The sequence below is a fragment of the Anopheles merus genome, chromosome 2L, assembly GCF_017562075.2.
Source record: "Anopheles merus strain MAF chromosome 2L, AmerM5.1, whole genome shotgun sequence".
In the NCBI taxonomy this organism is placed as follows: Eukaryota; Metazoa; Arthropoda; class Insecta; order Diptera; family Culicidae; genus Anopheles; species Anopheles merus.
The window spans coordinates 26440397-26457822 of NC_054083.1; the positions used below are offsets into that span (position 1 = coordinate 26440397).

Below are 17426 nucleotides of genomic sequence, written 5' to 3' on the forward strand. Positions count from 1 at the left end.
ATTCGGTTCAAGAACTTTAAATTTATACCATTCAACTATTAACACAAACATTGGGGGCCTTCACGATTCTAGTTAGTTTTTAGCATGGAGTTTGACAGTTGGAGGCTGAAATCATGTAAACACTCCATACAAAACCACACAAAAAACTAGCCTGCAATTTACAGTCTAGATTATTCTAGCCACAAAGCTAGAATTAGATTCAAGTGCCTGCTCAAAATCACGGTGTTGTTTACATTTATCCCAAGGTGCATTAAAGAGATCAGGTGGTGGAATCTGGAATCAAAGTGTATGTTGTCCAGGTAGTCTCATAGCATTTTTTTACAACCAATTTTGAATATCATTTTTTGAAAGTATGGATGAAAACTTTGGTTCAAAAAAGCTTTCTGGAGGCTTGACGAATTCACAAAACACTCTTAAAATCTTTATTCAGAAGCAGAAGCGATAAAAATCAGCCTTCTAAATTACATACACCACCCTGGGATAAGCCACCCTGTATATTATACTCACTTAGATAGCTGTTCGAAAACTGCTATACAATGCAAACAGCTGACAGGCTGAAATTTCAGCTTACCAACTTCAAACGGAAAGGGCCCCCATTATTGTAGTTTTTGAAGTAAGGTCAACTACGGGTTAAGACGATATTTAACTTTGTATTTCTACTCGTTTCAATAAAAAAAACTATAAAATGCTAGTTTCTTTTACAAAATGTGTTGATTTGCAATAAAGTGGAACGCTACTGTAAAATGTTTAGATGTGGAAAATACAACCTCTATTGATAGAATTTTCAATCGACACTGTTGGACAATTCCAGTTTTCTCATCCAATGAACTAAACATTCCATTGATCACCATTACATTAAAAGTTCCACAATAGAGGACTTTTACAGTTTTATTTTTGATTTCAATTAAGGATATTCTGTTAAAAACTGCTCAGAAACAAACTCGTTAATACGTTAATTGCCAAGAAGCGTATGTACGAACCTTTGCCACACTAACCCGAGCGCTCGGCATTGTGCTATGACATTTATATTTAAGTTCTGTTTAAGTTTATACCTAGTTCTACTTAAATGCTATCTAAAAATGCCTAATTTAGACGTAGCATAACCTTATTGTTTCGATCACATTTAATAACTTGGTTCATGCTATTTCATCGGTTAAAACAGTCCAACCAGGTTCCTTATCGTTTTGAAAATCCTTGCCCAAAGAAATACCAATTTTAAATAAATTACCCTTTTATCAGACAAACAAATCAAGTCATCACACACCTCTCGGATGTTCCTCTCAAGCCCTGTCACCATAAAGCGTCATGCCTTTTCGATAAATATTATAACCCACTCGCACACTGACATAATCCGACCGGGTATCGATAAAAGCATATCGCAACAATGCCTACAGGGCCTGAGCTCTTTTATATAGAACTTTCATACCATTCGTGCAAGCGTAGTACTATCGGCATGTTGGGTGCTCAATTCACACCAACCACTTGCCAACGTGAGCCGTGCAGGGTGGCGTCCGTTTAGGCCATTAGTTCTTTTGTCGGCCACGAGCGATAAACTCGCGGCAACCGCGCAAAACCTCTTAGCCCGGGAAATAGAATGCATGCATTTGCGCATCCCCGCGGACAGCGCGAACGACGTGATGCAGGCGCAAAAGTAGCCGCCTGCCAGATCGTGCCCACTTTAGGCGGAAGCTTTTGCGCTCTCAAAATGGAGCAAAAGAAAAAATAAGGAAAAAAGAGCGCCTCCCCCAGGCGGGCTAGATTGGTAAACGCGGTGCAAACGATCGTTCGAATGTAATTCATTTGTTAACATAAATTAGAGCGAAAATATTCCGGCAGGAATAAATTATCCTTTTGGGCAAACGGTGCTGGCAACGCGAGTTTTGCCAATTCTTGCGCCCGCCATTCTTCTTTCCCCCTGCCCTTTGCCACTCGTGCGGGAGAAAAAAGGACTCCATACTTTATGGGTAGAGCATGGGTAGACAATCGGATTTTGGGGAAAACAGGACCCCCGTTTAGTGCATGGACATAACAGACAGAGCGAGAGCGATAGTAGAAAACGGTAGAAAATTCTGTTTGAAACAGAATTCTAGGACACGATTCACAGATTCACAACCCACTCACCTTTCTCTCTCTGCCAAACCAACGATGTGCTATGGTGCTTGGTGCACCATAGAAAGCTAGTACCGCAGAGTAATGCTCTCTGTCTGGGCGACAAAATCCGTTGTCACCGTGTTTTTTCGGCCCCACCCGACCCCAAAACCTGTCCGCTGCATGCAAAAACTATTATCATACATATGCCACTTTGTGTGCGGTTGTGGGTGGTTGGTGGACGAGCGCCCTCACGCCCCTTGTTTGTGTTATGCTGTGCATCTGTGTGGCTTAAACAGCAGAAGCAGCCGCTGGGGTAAGGTGTATGGGAGGTGGAAATGTTTCATCGTACAAATTTGTTCGCACCCTGGATAAAGTGGTACATAAAAAAAAACACACACACACACACACACAGGGAAAGGTCAACGAATGAAAAGCATTTTTATCACCCTCAACCCCGGGCGGGAGCTTGCATCCCGGGCGCCCGCCCCGTTTCGGAGTAGGTAGTTGCATCATTTTAATTGTTCTCACCACCCTTCACTACCATTTTGGCCACTGTTTCTGTCATATCGCTCAAACTTTCGCCCCGAAGCGGGTGTGCAAACCTGTGTTCGTGTGTGTATGTGTGTTTGTGTGAGTATTTCATTGTACGCCGTTGTTCCGTACGTGCTGGCGGGCGAGATGGGAACACATTTTTAGCAACACCAACATACCACCGATTCGCTGCTGCTGCTGCGCTCCGTTTGTTTGCTTGCCAAATATCTGTTTTATTTGTTTCTGCCGCGTGATCAACGGTGCATAAGCGAGCTTTTCACTCGTGCTTTAAAACGCGCAAAGTGCAAGTGTGTGTGTGTGTGTGTGTGTGTTTGTGTATTTTTTTGTATTTTAATTTGATTTCGGCAGCTTGTGATGGCGCGGCGCCCCTTCCGCCAAGCATTGGTGGTGGATTTTTTTTTAAATTATGACACACGAAGTTGGAACCAAATTAGCAGCCACGTTCAAATCAACCTCCTTTTTTGTGGGCAAATGCGTATTACGGAAGCTTTCCGCTAGTACAACGTTTCATCTCTAAACCTAAACAGAATGAGGCACAGTGTTTCTATCTGCTTTGGCCAACCATCCTATCAAGCTAACAAAATAGGTTGTTAAACTTTGAACTCTCTCTCTTTCTTCCTATCTCTCTCTCTCTCTCTCTCTCTCTCTCTCTCTCTCTCTACCCGCGGGGCACATTTACAAACTATCCTTGTTATGCGGGAAGGGAGCGAGCGATTAATGCACCCTGTGCTTCGAGGGCATACACTAAAGTTTGCTGTCCCGGATAGCCTTAGCGCCGGACAGCCGGAAGCAGCTACGAATAGAACAGAAACCACATTGTGCAAACTACATTACAGGAGTTACTGTTTGTTGGTCCTGTTTTTTTTGCACTCTTCATCCTGCACATGGTTTGTAAGGAAATGTATAAGCACAAGCGTGTGTGGATGAACCTGCCACTAACTTACATCAATTTAATTTCGACAGCCACTTTTCGCCTGGCGGAGCATCTAATCGGAACGTGCAGCGAACAAACAAACTGTTTTCTCTGTCGTGTGTAGTTTGGAGCAAGGTTTCAGAGTGCAAGTGCATATAGTTTGATGGCCCGTTTTAGAGAGCATTAATTGCTCTGAAAAGTTGTCTGGGACAGCAGAGCAATTTTAATGAGATTATACATGAAACTAGGAAAATCACCCTTGTTCACGACAGCCTTTTCTGGTGTAAATTTTCCAGTTTATTCCGACCCATTGCTGAGACCCTTGCTTTATTCAATTTAAAACAAATTGCATTTCATATCACCTGATATATACTTAGATTAACAATCTTTTTGCAATGAATCATTACTAAATGTGTTACAAGGAATGAATATTCTGATGTTTGAATTATAATACTTTTCACTCAAAGTCTGCAAATCACTTCTGTAAGAAAAGCAGTTACTTCTGATTATTAAATGACTGCTTCCTTCACCAATTGCTAATTTCGCATTCCACTTCTGGTTCATTCCATTCCAAGAATCTTAACCATCCATTAAAACGCAAAGCATAACTAATAGCATCGTGTTTTCCATTCTTCTTCAATTCTAGGTAATTTCCCTATCGAGCCCGGCTACTACTTCACCAGGACCGGCCGGAAGCACTCGAACGCCTCCCGACTTTTTTACCCCGGAGTACGTAGATGACGTCCAGCAGCATCTTTTTGTGCTGCTCTTTTCACGGCAGTGTTGGTGGGCAGCTCACATAATGGTGGAAAATTATTCCAACGCTGCAGGCGAAGGTGCAAAAGTAACCCCGGACAGTATCAACAACAGTGGTAGTAGAAGCACACGTAATGCAAAAAAAAAGCTGCCCGCATTCAGAGAAATGAATGTTTTTTTGTTGTTGTTCAACTCATATTTCCCCCAAAACCAAAAACAAAAAGTATGCAACATTGACCATGTCCCTGCTTGGGCGAAGCGCTTTGATCTCTGCACCTGAATGGTATTTGCTTTTTTTTACAGCGTGGGGGATGCTTTGCTGTTGTTGCAACTCTGACTGGGAAGAAAGAATGTTTGTTGTTTTGTTATTTCAGGAAGGCAAGTATGACACATGTCCGCTAGTCAGTGGAGCTGCTGGAGCTTCCCGCAAAACTGTTGCTTGTGTTCACTCACCCATCGGTCTGTAATAATTCGATTGACATGCTTTATCAACGGTGACATCTTTTCCCCCGAAGCGCCACACTGTAAAGAGTTACATCAAAATTGGGTCAATGAAACCTTCATTGTCCCACTGTTGATGCCCTTTTGCGCTTGGTGCTCCGGGAACTTGGAGAACTTTGCCCTCTTTCGCAAAATGTGAGAGGCCAAATTGCTGGAAGGGCCAAACTTGACGTTTGACTCGCGATGGCTTTGACCGGTGTTCCATTGACAGTCTCTTTAGTTACTTTAAAGGCTTTATTGTCGATCGGTCTAAGAAGGGATATCAAGGTATTTTTGGAATTTTTTGTAGGTCAAAGATATCCTGAGGTTTTTTTTATTTTGTTTTGTTTTTGGACTATTAGTTACAAATAAACAACCGAAAAAGTGTAAAATTGCACTGTATTCCCTTTTGCTATTTCATGTGTGCTATTTCATCATAAATACATAATCAGCTCGCTTGTCCAACATCCTTTCCATACCAATTTGCAGATCCCATAAAAGCTCGCTCATCAGACCTCAATCCTCAATCATCCGGCCATAATCTATGCTACGCTTCCCTTTACAACAGACAAGCGGGGGGCCAAATTATTCAAACATCCACCATCCATCTTCTACCTCCCATTTAATCCTCAATCGCCACACCATTTCAAATAAAACCACGCTCCCGTGCTACCACCACACCGTCTCGCTGGTTGTACTCAAGAATTATTTCCTTTTTCAATTGCCAAATCATAAAACCATCCGTGTGCGGTTCGTGGTGGAGTTACAAAATAATAATAAAAAAAACAGAGCGCACGCACACCATGCTTAGCTCATAAACGGATGAATGGTGGCGTGCGTGCCTGAGCATTCCCGACGCTGGTTAACAAGAATGTATGATCGGAACGGAAACCGAAATATGCTACACCTCTTCACGTGACGAATGGTTGGTGGCAGTGGTGGTGCTGGTGGTGTGGATGACAAACTTAGGCGGTAGGAAATTGCGTTCGCGTGTGCCAAGGATTGTCATAATCCTTGGGAAGGTTTTTCCCGGTTTCGTTTCCACTTCTGCTCAGTGTTTTTGGTGTGCCGTGGCTGTGACGGATAGAACATCCAAACCATTCCACCAAGATGTACCATTATTACTGTGGTAGTAGGGAGCGCAAAAATGGGGCACCATCGCAGCATCGCCACAGAGGGGTCAGGAAACCGGGGGGCGTGCGGTTGTGGAAATTATGCTTTCACTGACCCAGCGCGGTTAGCGCTGATGGTTGCTTTTACTGTCCTCTCCCCAACACAACAGGATGCACTAAGCCACCCGAACGGGCACATAAAAACGTTCTCGGTGGATGCGTGTGCGTTCCATCTTATTGACAACTGTGCGTCCCTGGCGCGCCTGTGGTGTCTTTTTTACAGCCTAACATTCTCCGATACTGCCGTTCGAGTCACAGTAATGGTCATAAACCATTGTTTTTTTTTCTGGTCTAGGAGAAGCCACCTTCCCGATCATATCCGAATCGAACGTAAGCTAGACAAATGACCACAGCAGCATCCGAGCACTGCTGTTCTGCTACCTAAACACACATCGTCAAATCAATCACACCTACAGCCCTTCTCCTCCGTCCGATCCAAAATAAAAGCCACAGAGACAAACTTTCGGACAGGGGTATCAAAATTACAAGTCTTTTTTTTTGCCCACACGCAAAACAAAAAGAAAAGAAAATCTAGAAGGGGGGAGAAAAAGGATTTTCCTTTGGGTCGTTAATGCCTCCGTTATCCACCACTCGGCCAGTCGGTGGTTAAAGTCCTACCGCCCAGCCGCTCGTTTAAGCAGTGTATGGAGGGGTGAGTGGTGGTTCAAAGGGACACGAAATTGCGTGTCATGTTGCACATAAACACATTTTCGATACGCGAACGCGCGTTTCCAGGACAACCAAGACACACCGAGCAAAAGGGAGGGAGTGCAAGTTGGCGAGGTCGAGCAGAATGATGACACTTTCTTCATTGATTTTGTGTGCGCGTGTATTTCTGTCGCCAACCGTTGCGAAGGTAAAGCAAATCCATTCCAAGCGATAACAAACCTTGAAGCTTTTCATCTTGGTGTCTGTGTGCTTTTTTTTCCATTTTCCGCTGCGTTTTATTTGTTTCGACGTAAATCGAATCACTTTTGTGTTTTTGGGGCGTCATGTTTCTTAATGTTTTCTCCGTGTGTTTTGCTGGCGGAGATCATCATCTTTGCGCTGCTGCCGCTGCTGATTCGTTGGTTTCAGTGTGCTTTTTTCCTTCTTCATGTCATGTCATCGGTGTAAAAGAAGCGTATCGAGTTGCTACTACTAACCCACCGGGAACGACGGGTCATTGATTATTACATGATATCCACCACAACGACACGAGCTCCCCCTTTCTACCAACTGAGGTAATAAAACGCAACCACCCAATTCACCTCGTGCAAGGTTAAACAACATCCTTAAGAGCTGCTGCTGCTGCTCATCTAATAAATACGGGCTTGCGTTAGGCTCGAAAGCACGCAGGATTAATGTACTGCTGTTGTTGCGCGCGCCCACCCACGGGCTCCGTGTTGCTCCCGTTTTTGCACGATTTATGAGCCGATATCGTGATTTGGGATCATTTTATGAGCTATCTCGTTTGTGTTTCTGGCATCCGCGGGACCGCACACAACAACAACACCACCGTGGACACAATATTTACACACTTTCTGCGCTGCGTTAGGCGGCGAAGAAACACACGTGTCGAAAATGTGGGTTATTTATCGATTGAGCTGAGCACGTGTATTTTTGTACACCTTTGCGAGATGAGTTTGATTATCTGATTTAACTGGAAGGAACGTAAGAAAGTTGTTGTGTTGACTCTGTTGATGAATATTTTTTACATCGGTATTTCATGTTCAAGACTTTGAGTTTTGATCCGAGAACGTGCAGGTTGTAATGATGTCGCCATGCTGAATGTACTACAGCGTCTGCTATGCTAACAGTGTGTAATAATCGCAATTTAAACAGTTTTTAGATTCCAAATTTGCATCTCAATCGTATTTTTATTATTTAATTTATTGTACTACTTCTTCTTCGTTTTCAAAGAAATGACTTCATACTTTTAAGTATACATTATATATGCTTTTAGTGAACTTTTTGGTTCCCATTCTTCCTTCAAACCAGTATTTTGTTCAATTTACAACTTTGGTTTTACACCGAGACACAATAACCTTTCTGAAAAATTTCAAGATTGAGATTAAGGATTGAAATCTCGTTGACCTTCGTACTAGGACTCGCTTTTATCTATCGTTCATCAGGGCTCTCTTGGATATCAGTAAGTCCAGAATTTAAGAGAAGTCAGTCCTAGACTTGTATCGCAAGCAGAATACCTTCCGGATAAAAGGAATTCATATTGTGTTGTACTTCAGGAATGTCATTCAATACTTCTTTCAGCTAAAATTGCAGACCAGGTAATATATGCATCCAGTCATACAGCGAACATTGGAGGGCAGTAATAAATATTTAATAATATTTAATAATAAAACTACCATCTCATGATTGCAGTAAAATAGATCGCTTCCATCGCTACCAGAAACCTTTCAATCAACGATAGTGCAATTCGCATCCGTACGCAGTCTATCAGCCGCCCGTCCGATGTTCAACAAAGAATCATTATCCTTTTTCATTTGTCGTCCGCTGTTTTCGCTTCCACTTTCGCTTGTAAACCCGGTCGCTAACAAATGAAAGTACAATCCGAGATATCCGATCTTTCCCAGTCCGAGTGGCAGGGATTAATGAACCGGATTACAGGAGTGCTCGAGCGGATCGAGCAGACACAAAAAAACAAACCCATTCCACCTTCTTTCGTTTGCACAGGAACAAGGTGGCACTAAATGCAGCTCTATCATAAATTCAATTGCCCGCTCCCTTCCAACCGGCGGTGTACAAGGGAGTTGAATTGAAACTAGGAAATGAAGGGCTCAAACATTCACAGAAAGGAAAAAAAAAGTACGGATAAAGATTCAATCCGATTGAAAGAGGAAAATTTGTACTACAAGGATAATCGGATAATTTTTATTGCATGCACTCTACAAAAAATTAAACCCGACCATCCGCTGTGCTGAAAATTGGACCGAAAAAAATACAACAAAATACAACGAGCGCCACGGCTAGGGCTAGATACGGACACGCAACAAACATGCTGCTTAACCAGCGTACACAAAATCCTGCTCCTGTAAAGTTCGGTAGAATGCAGCGCTGCCCGGCTGCCTCCCCTTTATTGTGTGTTAAAAGTTAAATTGATGCTCATTAGCGAATTAATCATGTTTTTGCACTCCTACTCCTGCTGCTGCTCCTGCTGCCTGATGTTACAATGCCGCTCCCGTCCATTGTGTTTTCCTAGCGGTGAATTCGTCCCAATTTTAATAGTCCCTTTTTACCACCGGAAACAGTTTAATCACGAAACGATCTCTTTTACGGTCGTGCGGAGGTTTTTTGTTGCTTCCGTTGCTATTAAACGCGATCTCTCGCGATGCCACCAGCACCGGGAAAGCTCTAGCTTAGTGAGCGTTTAAAAGGGAGGGGAAAGCGAACGAAAGGCAAAACAAGCACCGTTTAAAGCTTCTCGCTAAGAATAAGCCCTCTTGATTGTGTCAGCTTGCCAGTCATCCCTGGCCGTTCTTGTTCTTTCCGGGAGGGTGAAAAGGACATTTCTATAGAAACTCCAAACCCTCGCACTCTACGCTTCTCTCATTTTCGAGAAATAAAACACAGCGATGCATAGAGCGCAGCATGGAACCCATGGTTTGGGAAAAATCGGACTGTGAAATTGTTTCAATCGTAATCCTTCGTAATAATGTGCACGGCGCGATTTGGCGGCCCAATGCAGGAGTGGAAAAGATGCTTCAACTTGCTCATAAACGGGCTACCCCACAGTGTCAGAAGCAACAACCAAAAAATTAAAAAAAGACTCCCCATTATGTAGGAAAAAGGCCTCCTGCAGCGGCTTGAATTGCGAGCATTAAGCGACGAGTGAATGCTACACAGCGTGCACAGAATCCTATGTTGGCGAGGCGTGTTTTTTACACCGATCGAGTGGGTTGGGTTGGCTCTCGCCTTTGAATTTGGAGGGAGTGGGGGTTAATCCAAGTTCTGAATTTTGAGTTTCGCTGTTTTGAACCATTTCCACGACCTAAAACCGTAGCGTAGAGATTTTATTTTACGGACTGCCCGTGGATTTCCCGTCCAAATCTCCCCGCCCTGGGGGTAGGAATAAGTGGGGCCTTCGCCCCTTTTCTGCTTTTAGTGGGCGGGTTCAAATTATTAGCAAATTTTCTTTGGCGAGTGTGAAATCCGTGCCTGAATCGATCCTTAAAGGCACTCTGCCCTGCGCTGTTTTCTGGAGCGCAACAAAAGAATGCTGTTCCCTCGAACCCGCCACGAAGGCGATAAAATAATTAACCTCGTGACAAAGGTGGTCGACGAGCGCGGATTTTCTTCCCCGCTCCAAATGTTGCAATAATTTTGCCTCCAAGCACGTGAAAATACAATTTCACACTAACGACCAGAACGATTCTCGCTCCCACAAAAGAAGACGGGCGCGAGGGACAAATGTAGGCCGCCCAAGGTGCCACTCTGGCTGCTGCTGCTTCTGAAAGCAACTTCCGGAACCGCCCGGGTCCGCCGAAAACGGGGTCGAAAAAACGGTTATCGATTTTTGCGAAACCAACGGCAATGGCGACACTTTACGTTTCCGCGCGCTCATTAAAATAAAGCCGTTGCCGAGCGAGATGGTCGTGGCGGGCGTGAAAAAAACGAGCAAACGGCAAAACTGTAAACAAGGCCTTGTGGAGACTTTTCTATGGTGGTGTGATTTTAAAGCAAGCAAAAGGGGAGTTTTTTTGTGTTGTTGTTTTCTTCGCACACCAGGTTAATGTCCTTGCTTTGGTGCGGGGGGGGGGGGGCTGCGATCGAGCGTTGAATGCCAAACCAATTTAAAATGTAAGCAAACAATGCGCGACGATACGCACGCCTCCGTCAATGAGCTTTCAGGATGAAAGGGGGACAACAGACAAAGCGGAAATCTTAATGGGAATGATTAACTCGAGCAGGAGAAAAAAAACTGGCTAAAAGAAGTGACAACTACGCTTAGAGAAGGCCACAAGAGAAGGGATACGAAGGGACTGAATTGGCAAAAATTTAGCTTAAAGCGAGGAGGGTGAGATTTAATAAACTGTAGGACGACACAAGGCGACAGAAAATCTTCCCAATAAAGGAGAGTTTTCAACCACTGATATCGAAAGAGAGCACATTCTGCTCAACTGTATAGCCCGATTGATTGTACTGTGGCATAAGCAAGGAATCCAGTTCCCCTTTGGCTTACTTTAAGCTACTGCAACAACAAACCAACTCCTACCAGCACAACACCAAAAAACCGCCTCATTTTACCCACCCCAGCAGCGGCCAATATTCCACGATGAGATGGTGAAAATATTGTGCTGCCTGCTCCAAAATTGATGACCATAAAATAAAATTGGCTAGCCAAACATGGAAGCGATGTGAAATAAAAACGCTGCCCACACCCGCACACAAACCATCCGAGCCGACGATGGCGATTAAGGATTTGGAATAGGTCGCTCGGGAGGGAGAACCTTCTATCCTGGCGGGCCGAGAACACCCCATTTTCCTAGAAGCTCGATGCTACTTTCGGTCGTGTTTTTCTTCCCCTTCAGTGTTCAATAATTTTGTATGTGCCTTCCACTAAAAAGTCTTCCAGTGCTGCCGGTGATGGTGAAATTATTCTCGCGTTGAGCTGGAGGCAATTCCATCCTCTCCTCCTCCGGGTCCTGGGTTTTTAGCTATCCGAATGATAATTATGAATATTAGAATCATAAATCATGCTGTTTCTAAATCGACGGCCCCTGCCCGGCCAGCTACACCAGCACCGTTTGGGGCCCGGGTGCGCGCGCGCGCACGCGGTGAAGCGTAAGCGTCTGCTTGTTTGCTTTTTCTGGGTACACAAAACTCGGATGAAGTGTTTTACGGCGCCCGTGTTTCGATTTCGAGGATCATTTTCAGACGATAAGGATTCGAATTTTGCTGCGTACATTTGGGAGGGTTTTTTTTCTGGTCGTTGTTGTGGCTCACTAAAATGGGTGAAATGGATGAAGGCTGGATGAGCGCCTTAAGAAGGACGTGCGGACACAGCACAAGTAGGGCCAATATTGGAATTTCTGTTCCGTGACGTCCTTAAGGCTATGGGTTTTTTTATCCGGGGGCAATTTTCTATTTTTTTAATTCTCTTTTGGCCTTATTTATTTCTATTTGGGACTCAACTACTTTGAATGCAGATATATTCCCTTTGTGGGATGCCGCCTGTTTGAGCTGGTTGTGCTTAGAGGGCTCTCCATCTCCATCCGCGAACTGCGATAGAAAGGCGCGAAAGCAAACAAAAATAAATCATCTGCAGTGGAAGTGTTGTTGACCGCTTCGATTGGGGTGAAACCGGGTAAAAGGATGAATTGAAATCCTACCCTTCAGTGCCTGCTAAATACTCGCAGTCAAATAGAGGAAATATTTTCATTCAAAAAAGAAGTAAAAAAAAACAAACCCAGCACAAATATTTGACGAGGGATAAGCGGACCGCTGGGGTCCAGCTTCGGGCATGTTTGCATCGATTAAAATCCAGCCCCGGGCAACCATTATTAACAGCAAACAAGCAAGCAAATCAAAGCGTGTAAAGTACTTACCGGTTGCCTGGAGGGTGATTATTTTTAGACAATCTTCAGTGCGGGTCCGATTAGTTGATTGCTTTCCAATTTAGCCGGCTTATCGATCGGATACACGGAAACGCATCCAGCAAGTTGAGTTGCGTGAGTCCCTTCCAATCCAATATGTTCGCGCTTTCTTACACGCTCTTGAGAGCGCGCTGAAGCTCCATGACTACAGCAACAATAAATAACGCACCTGCTTGATGAAAGGTGGCACTAAAGGCACACCTCGGCTCCTGAGAGCAGCTTGAGCGGAACGAGGCTTTCAGTAGGGCTTCAAGCTACCAAAGGCCATCTCCATAGCAACCGCAAGTTTATTGATTGCAGTTGCGATTCAGTTTCAGTGCCCCCTATCTCTCAGCCAATATTGTGTGTAATTCCATACACTACGCCACTTGGCGCTCGCGAAGGGCTCGAATCGCTGGATCGAAATACCGAGATCGAGACATTCCGCTTTTTCTCATCCTCCTGCCATGTGGCACGTGGTGCTCGGCTGCTCATCTTCCTTTTTCGCCAATATGCGTGTTACCATGGCGGCCAACGATTACCGCAACGCGCAAGATGTGCGAAAATGGCGATTCCGCATGGGAGGAGAGGAAAGATGATGATGTGGGCCGCCCAAAATTAGGTTCGCTTCGTTCGTCATAATATTGCCCGTCGATACTCATCTCCATATCGACCGAACAGTTCGAACTGCTGCTGCTGCTGCTGCTGCTGTCTCTTCGCGCCGGATGTTTCGATCCGATAGCGGAAAAGCTCGGCGGCTTCGGTGGTCGTATGTTTCCCTACTTTATGATACAGCTCAAAAACGAAATGCAAAACTAAAGCATGAGGTGGGGATGGTCGGGCAGAAAAATTGTTTCCTTATCCTCCTTTGGTCCTCTGTTTGAGTGAGATCGTTTAGTATCCTACGACCGCTGTGAAGAGGAGAAGGGAATATCCGTTTTTTTGGGGATAGCTTAAAGTCCGCTAACATTATGATTTCGGTCTCGGTGTAAAGTTTAAGTGGTCTACATTGGCCGTCGCCAGCTTGCCACATTGACGTTGAACCTAAACAATAAAGCTGGGATGAAAACTTTAAATGGATGAAGTAGTAGTGGTAGTAGACGTCCTCCGTCAGTATCCAGAAGCCACCAGCGAGCGATGTTTGATTTTTCCCAGCCGTTTGACAGTGGATGAGCCTAAAATTAACGAAAACGCAAAGCAACTTTGTGATACAACCGGGAGTGAATTCGGTAGACAGACAATATAAATACAAAAACAAGCTCGAAGGATGAACCTTTGAGCGTGAAAGTTGATACTGCGACAGGCAGAGAGTTTTTCAAAGAAAGACAATTGTCGCCCTGTTGTGGAGAAAGAAAAAGGTCGATTTTGTCTTGAGCGTGGAAAACGCACACACACACAACAACAGCAACCTTTGCCCCGCACACATTCGCGGGTGCGATGGCGTTGTCACACAGAGGTGGCAGCGAAGACGATGACGACAAAAAGGTCGTAAAATTCAACCGTATCAAAGTAATTGCGCACCGTTGTGAGGTCGCTGGTGGAAAATGATCCACCGTCGCCGTACTGCGTATCTGTGTCGGCACGGGCGTTGTGACTTTTGTGCTCGTTGCTCGTTTTCTCTTAACTTTTGCGTGCTGCCGTCTTTAGTGTTAAGTGAAATTTATTCAATGAGCCCACTTTACAGCTTTGCATGGGTGCGCGCACACACGGGGACGATGGTGATGAGAGATTTTCTTTTTTTTTCCTTTTTTTGTCTTGCTTGCTTTGTGTGCTTTGCGAACGATACAGATCCCAGCGCGAGCGCGGTACGCACATTGCCTACTGTTAGGCGTTGATACGTTGAAACGTTTCACAGTGACGCGCTCGGTTGAAAAGTTGCAACGAAAACGGAATAGAAAAGCATCTCATCAGGGAAATTCTTTGTTATTTTATAATCAATTGATATTTTTGTTTTCGTAAATTATTTATACCAAATTCCAAATATGAAAACTTCTTTAACATTTAACAACTGTTTTTCATGCCCAAAACCAAAAAATTCTGTCCTTCATAATCAACGTTCAACAGCCAAACCCCACCGAGGACTTGCCGTTCAAAGCGCGCGCTTTCAATCGAAATAAAGAACTCCTCGGCGACACGTGCACGGTTCAGCGAAAGCTAATTTACTGCTAAAACCCGGAACAGCACGGAGAACGCACCCAAACACGGCTTCGCCACTCTTTGTGCTTTCGCTTTACCTGAGAGAGCGATTTTTGTTTTTTTGTTTTTTTGCTTTCCTCACAGTACTCGACTTGTACACCACCCCACTGGCGCCGGCAACCTCTGGGTCTGGGGCCAAGAGATAAATTAAATTGGTTTCCTTTTTCAGCCGCTTCCGCGCACCATTCCACCGGCTTCTTCCGATGCCAATTGGCAAACGGCGGAAAGAATGGAACAAGGCACCGCGTTTTCCATTGCGCCTCCACCAAACCGACCCGCGACACTGCGTCGTGTCACGAGATGATTTGCTCTGGTAAGCAATGCGAAACAGGCCGCCCAAAAAAATGGGAAAAGAAAGAAGCAAGCCCATCACGGAAGAAAAGCGAGCGCTCAGGTGAACGAGGGAGGAAATTGTTGATTCAATAAATTATTTCACCGTATCGATTCAATCAATGAAATATTGTAATTGATCTTTTCCACCACGTGCGCACACATACACACACACAGGCACAGGCACACCCAGTGGCTCTATCGAACAATGGGAAACTGCGGGTATGGGGTACAAAACCCACGACAAGGACATTCGATAAATGTATGCACGAACACGCCGTGGAGAGTGATGTTAGCGTATAACTCAAAATCAGCATAAGTAGAAGATGCTCATCGGTGAAACATTTGCATGCAAAATGGGCCGATTCGGAGGGGTTGGGGAAGATGTATGTTTATAAATAGCGTGTTTTATGGGAGTTTTATGGTTTCGTGTTCGAATGGGATTCACTTTACCGACCGAGTACGGGGCAGATAAATTGCGCTTTACAGTAAGTTGTGCCATACGATTTTGCTGTCTTGTAGTATCTAGATCTATTATATCTGCAGTCTACATATGCTCTGTTTTGGAATGAAGGAAGCTTGCTTTTTTAGTTATTTTTCAAATTAACATTTTTCGCAATGTTGTCATCAACGAGTTACACTTTTGTATGGAATTGATTTTCCATTCCAAACCATCCTTTTCCTGGCTTATTGCCAAAGCCAATTTCTTTCTTTGGAAAAAACGCACCCTTTGTACACCTTTCGGGTTGATTGACTTGGCACAGCACGTGCGCCTAAGCCGAAGTGCCGCAGGAAAATGTTTTCTTTAGCCGCGCTCTGTCAACATTGCACGCGCAGCCCTTTCCCTTCCGTTGGCTTTATAATCAGTCCGTCGTTTGCAACCTTTCGACTGAGGGTTGTGGGCTGATTGTGCGTAGCAGCATTATTTGCGTAACATTCCAGCAATGAGCATAGAGAGTGAGAGGGAGAAAGGGAGGAAAATGGCCACCCCGAAGGTGCCACTGGTCTGTTGTTTTATGTATAGTAATCCACTTTCCGTTTCACCTTTTCAGTGAGTTGCACTTTAGCGCCGCTTTTTGCGGGAAAAAGTGTTTTTGAGGCTGAGTGTTGGTGTGCCAGTGTTAAGTTTCTGCTTCAAATTTCGCTTCCCAGTGCTCTGGTGCTGCTGCCCCCAAAGGAGTCCAAGTTGCTGCTGTGTTTTTGAGGGTTTTTTTTTCCTTTGGAAAGAGGGAAATAATTTTCCAGTGCCAGCCGCGAGCGAACCGGAAAGCAGCTTCCCATTGGGAAATGCTGAAAGAGTTACTTTTCCCCCGGTTTTTGCTTTTTGTTATTTTATTTTCGGTCATAGACGCCCCGCTCCTCCCGCTAAAGAGCTTATTACGCCGTACACTGGGCCTCTTTTTGTGCTGCTTTGTGTTTTGTGCGTTCATTTTCATTAAGCGGATGAAATCCAGTTACAGAAAATTCCGGGCGAACTTTTCACACCTTGCCAACGGTGAGCAGCGAGCTGTTGGGGGGAGGAGGAAGAAAGTATTTACAACAAAGGACACAAAAGGCTAGGAGCGGTTTGGGCCGATCAAAACGGACTCGTAGAAAACCTTTGTTTAAAGTGTTAATTTAATTGTTTTGTCTAACATTTCTTCGATACAAATTTATTGTACAAAAAGCGGCTTAGAAAAATACGCAACTTCACACTATATTATGCCATCACCGAACCGTACAGTGCGCAGCATCACGTGATATCTATCAGTGCCTAATCTGGCCACATAATCATTTCCTTCCCCATCCCTCCTCCATTTCCCCACCACGTGCAATAAAAACAACGTTTTTGGCCGTAAATATGCCGTGCTTAGGAGGGCCAGAAAATGCCCGGCACGACCACCGGAAACGATTCCTGCTGCTTTCAGCACGCTGCTTCATCCTGCTCTCCTATGCTCTAATCCCGTTCACCGTGCCATTACACACGGTCCAACCTACCAACCCATCAGGAGCGATACCCATTAGCCATCCCGTAACCGTAACCTCCGCCCAGCCCGTTAAAGTGGGGCACAAATGGAGACGGCACGAAACGAAATTGCGTCAAATGGGACGCCAGCGTGTCAATGTGCGCCAACAAAAAGGTGCTGGTAATGTGCTGAAAACATGCTCATGATCGGAGTGGCCGCTTGAAACTGAAGGAACGAGCAATGAGCATAGGAAGAGCAACAAAACAAAAAACGCCAAGTTGGTCCTACCTTCTCCAATTTCCGTCCCGCCCAAATGTAGGGAATCGTGCGCAAACATTAACACCAAAGCGTCCACGACGATGGAAAAATCCTCCCATACGTGATTGTGCGACTAAACACAGCTGACAGTGGCACAAAC

General features: G+C 44.7%; 1 protein-coding gene across 6 annotated transcripts in view; it reads left to right on the forward strand.

Annotated features, from left to right (window-relative positions):
* LOC121592582 (Krueppel-like factor luna) overlaps positions 1-17426 on the forward strand; it is a 284374-nt gene that overhangs the window by 184930 nt on the left and 82018 nt on the right. The window lies entirely within an intron of this gene.